This window comes from Phyllostomus discolor, chromosome 6 (assembly GCF_004126475.2).
Source record: "Phyllostomus discolor isolate MPI-MPIP mPhyDis1 chromosome 6, mPhyDis1.pri.v3, whole genome shotgun sequence".
NCBI lineage: Eukaryota > Metazoa > Chordata > Mammalia > Chiroptera > Phyllostomidae > Phyllostomus > Phyllostomus discolor.
In genome coordinates this window covers 89,346,920-89,354,041 of record NC_040908.2, presented here as the reverse complement: position 1 = coordinate 89,354,041, position 7,122 = coordinate 89,346,920, and the positions used below count along the sequence as shown (strand labels likewise).

Sequence of the window (7,122 nt, the reverse complement as noted above, 5' to 3'; positions counted from 1 at the left end):
AGTCACTCTATTGTATATTAATATCATTTCTGGTTTTAAAGATGAAGGACATCTAGAAAGTCCAGTGACTACCTAAGGAGTAATGGCTAAAGGTTAATAGGCCTTTGTAGGGTCTCATCAATATCATTTTTTGGTTTCACTCTCACCACTCTACAGGCTTTCCTGTTCATCCTGACACATCACACAGCCCTCCACATTACTTACCATATCTCTTGTTCCTTGCCCTTTCTTTTCCCCATAGCACTTACTGCATGATTTATTCTATATTTATTTGGTTGTTGTCCCTTTCTTCCATTGTGGAAGAAATGGAGAGATGGTATTTGTTGACTTTGCTCACTACTCTGTCCTCAGCACTTAGAACAGTATCTAACTTATAAAACCCTCAAAAAAGGTTATTGAATGAATGAACCATTGTCTGATACTCCAGTAAAGTAAAAGAGCTTTTTGTACCCACTGCACTCTATCACATCATATATACCGACAGTAATATAAGTATTGTCTGAGCAGTCTATATCCAGTGACATATATTTTCTTTTAATTTTGAAGTTAAAAAGATTTGGGTATTTCTTTAGAAAAGGAGGTTTTGCTTCAGAAGCCCAGATTTGCACTATCAATATGGAGTGAAATGGTGGATAAACCATATGAAAACTAACAAGATAAGGTGCAATTCAAAGTTGTTGGTAGTTGTAGAGGAAACCTATATATTTGATAAGCAACACATCTTTATAAAATTACTGAAAAGAGGTCAGCACCTGAGAAAGGCTAAACTAAAATATAGATGTATTACATCGGATACTTACTGTAAAACAAGGTTAGTGCTGTTAGCATAATGAGGTTCCTTACTGTGATATTAAGTTTAACTGCACAGATTATGGTTAGCTCCAAGGTGAATGTAAATCCTTAACTATAAAATGTTTCCATGTAAACTTTTATAGTTAAACTTAAAAACTCTGATAAGAGCTCCATGTGGTATGAGCCACATTGAAAATTGTGATCAAAATCTCCAAAAGAAGTGCTACTATTTGTTCAGTCCACAGAGGGATGGGCTTTTTTTCACTGTGGTAGAGAAAGAGGTGAAGGGTCAGAGCAATGGATGGCATTCTCCTTGCACAGCTGGTCCTTCCTGCTGCTGCTTCATTCAGTGTCAGTGACTGCCACTATGGCTGCTTATGCTGGACATCAGTGAACCCCATTTGTTGCCAAAAGTTGAGACTGTGGGAATCTCATCTTGAAGAATGACTGGTGGCGACAAGAGGGAGAGGAGGCATTAGTACGTGTGATGCGTGTGCCTACAACTTCCATTTGCTTGCCAGTTAATTAGCCATTTTTCAAAAACAGTGGCAGCTACTTAAATACTTCTGGTGACCACTTATTAGGTAAAAATAAGAAAATTGTTTTTTTGTCTGAATTGTCTAGCTTTACAGTGTTAGGCCTGGAAGATTGTTGAGTCAAACAAATCGTGTTTTTCAAAGAAAGACACAGATGCCCAAAGCTTTATTTAGGATAATGCAGTAAGCTGGTGAAAAAGTCAGAATATTAAGCCAGGTCTTAATATTAACACAACTCCCAGATCAGTGCCCTGACTTCTGTGTTACCTCATACATGTTCATATACCATATGTGTACATCATGTAGATTTGAGCAGGCCTGTGAAACCCAAGCTGATTTTCTTTATGCTTAGTTATTTCAGTTTTTATTTGTTACACCAGTTGACATGTGGTCCATTGATCAATTTTGAGCACCAAAAGTGTGCCAGATACTGGATTGGGCTCTGAGAATACATGAACAAGACATATGACTGCCTTCAAGGAAATCAATTCTAGTCAGAAAACCAGGAGAGTGCAGTGAGAGAAACACTGGAGGTACTCAGGTGCCATGGCAGCTGACGGGGAGGGAGCACTCTGGTCAGCCTGCCTGTGGCTCTGTGTACACCATCGGGAATCAGGTTGGTGGGATAGAGTATCTTAAGAACACTGTTTGAAATGATGCTGAAGCAACTGTCTTCTCCTCCAAATTAGTTTATGAAATTTTCCTTTAATCTTGTTTTCCATTGGGTTATGGTAACATTACTTTTACTGGAATAGTCTTTTCTGTGGCTTGCTTACTTTAATTATGAAGTTTGTCAGAAAGTTTAAGAAAATATAGTAGTAAGACAAAATGTATATGCACCATTTCAAAGTCATTATACAAAGGGAAAAGGTTTTATGTTGATGTTTTCTGCCTTCTATCCCATACTGAATCTTTTCCCTGTCTGCAGTTGGTTCAGCAGTGGCCACAAATGCAGAAATCTGTCTTGAAGATTACTGAAGAGAGGATGACATGGTGGTATCAACTTAGATAAAGCAAAGGAAAGGCTTCAAGAAGAGGACAAATTTGACAAAGAAGAGTATAGAAAGAAAATAAAGGCAAAGCATCGGGTAAGCTTTTCCCATCATGAATTAATGCTGAGTGAAATTTAATATGTTTTCCTATGCATACCTAGATATTCATAATCATATTATTATTTTATTTTCTCTAGCACTTCTTTTCTGTAGCTTTTGTCATTTTATCTATTCCTTTTTCTTTCCATTGGTCGAGGGATTGTATATTGACTGGTTTCTGAGAATGTCACTTAAATCTGCTTTTGATTGCTGTGACCCAAATAATATTAGTGTGTTTTTTTTTATTAAAGTTTAATTTTGGACCCTGGCTGGATGTTAGTTGGTTAGAATGTTGGCTCAATACACAAGGTGTTGGGGGTTTGATCCCAGTTAGACACATACAAGAATCAACCAATGAATGCATAAATAAGTAGAACAAAAATTGATGTTTCTTTCTGTCTCTCCCCATCTCTCCTTTTTCTTACTCACATCTTTAAAAAACATTAAAATTTTAATTTTGAGATAATTGTAGTTGCACTGTAGTTATTAGCAATAATACAGAGAGATCCATGTGCTCCATGTTTACAGTTTGTCACTTCAGGAATGTTACAGAAGTGAACATTGTAGTATGTAGCCTTTTGGGATTGAGTTTTTTCACTCAGCATAATTCTCTGTGTCAATTCACCCAAGTGTTGTGATATCAGTACTTCATTCTTTCTTTGCTGAGTAGTATTCCATGTTAGGCATGTGCCACAGTTTGTTTTACCAGCCACCATTGTGAGTGACGTTAGTGTTGTGTTAAGCTTCCAATAAAAAAAAAAAAAAAAAAAAAAAAAAAAAAACTTTGAAAAACAAAATAGTTGCCTTATTTCCTCCATAGCACAATTAGTTGGTAGTGGATACAAGATCAAACTTAACATTAAAAGGAAAAGGAAACCTTGTAAGAGAGAGTGCTTCTATATAATATGCATATGCCCCATTAGCCTTAAACTTGGAAGTTTTCTCTTATGATATTGCTATCTTTTCACACTACTTAATTTCCATAAAGTAGACATTTTGCTAGATAAAATAAGTCAATTAATGAAATAAAACATATTACATTTTTAAAGAAGTTTCTGCAGCATACCCGTGAGACAATGAATTATTTCAGGCCTCTACAACATCAAACCCAAGAATCACTGCTATAAGATTAAGTTCTGTATTAAGACACTTTTAAACTTTTCACTGAAGACATTATTAATTGTATCTTGAGAAGGATTCTTGGAGTTTTTGACTCCTTTTGATCTTGTAACTATTTAATGGCCTCATAAATTTTTTTTTAAGAGCAGCAATTCTCACTTTAAGATTTGATGCAGCTTCACAGTAACATTTGATGAATAAGAAAAAAGTGTATTGAAAGTAGCTTCAGGGATAGAAATGAATTGTGAGAAAACATTTGCAGAAATAGGGAAAACTAATGAACCTGAAATACACTGGTTGCCATTGTTGGGTATTTATGTTATTGAGAAAACTAAACATTGCCTGCATTGCTGCTTTTAGTATAGTACTTTAAAAGGAACTAAAAATTTAAATAATATTAAGAGTGTCAGTAGCTTTTCTTGTGTCAGCTCACAGTATGCTTCAAGTATGTATACAGGGGAAGATTGAGCATAAGAACATTTTATTCTTTATTTTTAAATTGTACCCAGCAGTAGAAGAAATGTGAAGAATTTAATATTTTTCCCCTCTTGTCTTTCCTTTCACCCCTTTCCCCTCAATGTGTAAAAGTTTCTGTTGTATCCAGGTGGTGGAATATTATTTCTGAATCTGTTGGAAACTTAGTTTCAAATTGACTAATCATACATTTATTACACATTTCTGTGCTAGACTGTGAAGATAGAATACTTAAAGTACATGTGTTTCTCTGTCTTTGGAAAAATTACAATTAAATTATACTTAACTATGGATTTTCTGTCACTGAACAAAAGGTTTTTGAAACCTCTTTTTAACATTAAATTTTTGGAATGAATAGTATATTAATATTGTTTCAAAATCAAGATCACAAAAAAGTCTTGCTTCTACCTGTACCTCATTCTTATTTATACCTCCACCCCATAGGTAACTATTTTTATAATTATTAATGTACCTCCCACTTTCTTTATGTAAACAGGAGTAAAGAGAAATACCTATTGTTTTTTCTTTGTTACATGAAAGGTACTAAACTGTGTATATATATATTGTTCTTCATGTTTGTATTTCCACTTATTTTGAGCTTTCAAAGAATTCATTTTCTTTTTTTTTTTTGGACCATTGTTAAAATGTAGCATATGATTTTTAAACTACCACTGTGATTTTCTCACAGCAAAGTTGAACAGAGCAGTTTTGGGTAGATATAGCTGTGAGAAAAATTATAAGAACTTTATATATTGGTGGTTTTCGAGTCAGTACCTCTAATTAGAACATTAAACATTAGATCTTTTTAAAAACAAACTGAAGGTTGTTATTTTACATAAAATAAGAATACTCTGCACATTGTGACCTATGGCATATCTTCTATATTAGATGTTGGAAAAAAAGCACAAGGAAGTAACTAAAAATAGTCTTCTATTCAATTTCAGTGTAAATGCTTCTTGACACAAATATGATTAGTTTATTGGTATTTTTATTAGTAAAGTTATTATTACCCATGTATAAGTATCTGTGTATTGAACTAGGGAAACTTTCATATTTGTGAGCACTTTGGAATTAGTATATTATTACAGTAGAATACCTAAAACACAATACAGGTGCTCAAATCAGTGATGCACCAAGCAGCCATGGACTGGATTCCTGTGTTAAATGGCAAGTTTCAACATTTGGTGTAATGTTTGATGGGAAGAGTATGGTGGAGTACTTGCATTTGAATCCTGAGTTTGGCATTATTACCTAGTTCAACCTGGGATTACTAGTCACTAGTTTGGACTATTTCCCTATTTTGAAAACAAGGGAGTAGGACTTGGGATTAATTGCAGATGATCAGAGAGATTATCTGGTTTTGTGTTTGTTGGTAAGACATGGGAATTAAATGTTTGAAAAATGGAATTTTAATTTATGATTTTCCTTAGCTGACAAATTGGGTTCCTGGCTTGGCGATAAGGCTTCTTTCTTCTTCACTTATTTTCCAAAAGTTACTAAACTTTTCCTTCAAAACTAAATATATTATTATCCTACACAGATTATTTTATCTTAATTGTTCTAACTGAATACATTATTAGTTTTGAAATTATATTTTTCTTCCTAATTGAGTATATTACTTCCTATAATGACAATTCTTAGTTATTCTAGCATAAGGTTTTACCCAGGGCAACTATAATTATGTTTCCCTTGAAGCTTCCACTTCTGATTTTGTTATTTCTATGAAACCATATGAAGAAGAATTGTATGTCCCTAAAGAATACTTGTAATACTAACTTTAGGGTCTAAGGATAAGCTTTACTTCATAAGATAGAAAAACGTAAATAAACTGTTGACACAAAAGTATGAATGAGGAATATGCCTGAAAGAATTTTATATATGAAAAGAAAACACTGTAAAAATCTATAATTCTGTGTTTGACATATACTTTATTTTTTAAAATGTATCAGTTCTAGAAGTTTTCATAAACTTAGGAGTATTCTTTCAGCATATCCAGAATATTTCATGATTATCTTTTTTGTTCTAAAAGGTTAAGATATTTAATATATAAGTGAATTTAGTCTTAGTAATTCTATTTGGAGATAGTTATTTTGCTCCTGCGTTTAAAATTAACAGCTTTTCACCATAGACTGAGTACTCAGTCTTTGTAGTGTAGGACTTAGCTATCTTTTTTTCCCACCTCTTTTTCCTCCATGCTGTTACATCTGTCCTTGACTCATATTTTCATCTGCCAAATCTGAAAGCTCTGCAATTGGTACTGTGACTCCAGTAAATATCTTTCTCCTAAAGGTTTAAAAAGTGAGCAGTAAAAATTTTAACTGGTTTATAGCAAAAAAAAAATTTACAGCATCACAGGGAATAGAATTTTACTTGCTGCTTGTTGGAACTCAGAGTTACACACCTGGAAGACTTTAGGGCCCTTGTATAACTGCTTTAGCTTACTTAGTTGGCAGCTTCATTTCTCTTCATGAGGCTTCAATATAGCCTTTAAACATCATTTTCTTTTGAGACCATTCTGGTCTTTAGTTTCTCCTGGCAATTCATAAGTAACTGTACTTAACTAGGCCTATTACTGTTTTCTCTACTGAATCTCTCGAAACCATTCATCAGAAGTAGAAATACAGCACAGCAATAATTTTTACATATAAAGTCATTGGTAAATTATAAAGGCAAAAACACGACTTTTTCATGGAACAATTGTTTATAATTCAATCAAATTTGGAAGATGGATCATAGGAGCACGTTACTAAAAGGAGTTTAATTTAATGGAGCAAAAGTCTGCTCTGTGGTGTGTCATTCTTAGTTCTGGAAGATTACTTGTAGTTAGAGAGGTAATATCTGCTATGACATCTCAAAGTGTAGAGAAGCAATTCATTAGAAGTTCCCTTTTATTCCCTTGAAATTTGCTTTGAGTGCTCTAGATCCATTTTGGATTGTGTTTTAGGTACAGTCATGGCTCAAGATATAACTCTGGAGTGCTTGCAGAGATGGCACAGCATTGCTCTGGGATCCACTTATTACTAACATGAACATTAGTAAGTTAGCTAAGAATTAAAGGGACTTATTAGAAAATCTGTTTTGTTGTTGACATAGAATTAGTTGGCATGTAA

General features: G+C 33.7%; 1 long non-coding RNA gene across 1 annotated transcript in view; it reads left to right on the top strand.

The window, feature by feature from the left end:
* Positions 1-2,236: 2,236 nt before the first annotated feature.
* LOC114499694 overlaps positions 2,237-7,122 on the top strand; it is a 97,228-nt gene continuing 92,342 nt past the window's right edge. The window contains exon 1 of the long non-coding RNA XR_003684824.2: positions 2,237-2,416. This is a non-coding gene — a long non-coding RNA (uncharacterized LOC114499694). The remainder of the gene's footprint in view (positions 2,417-7,122) is intronic.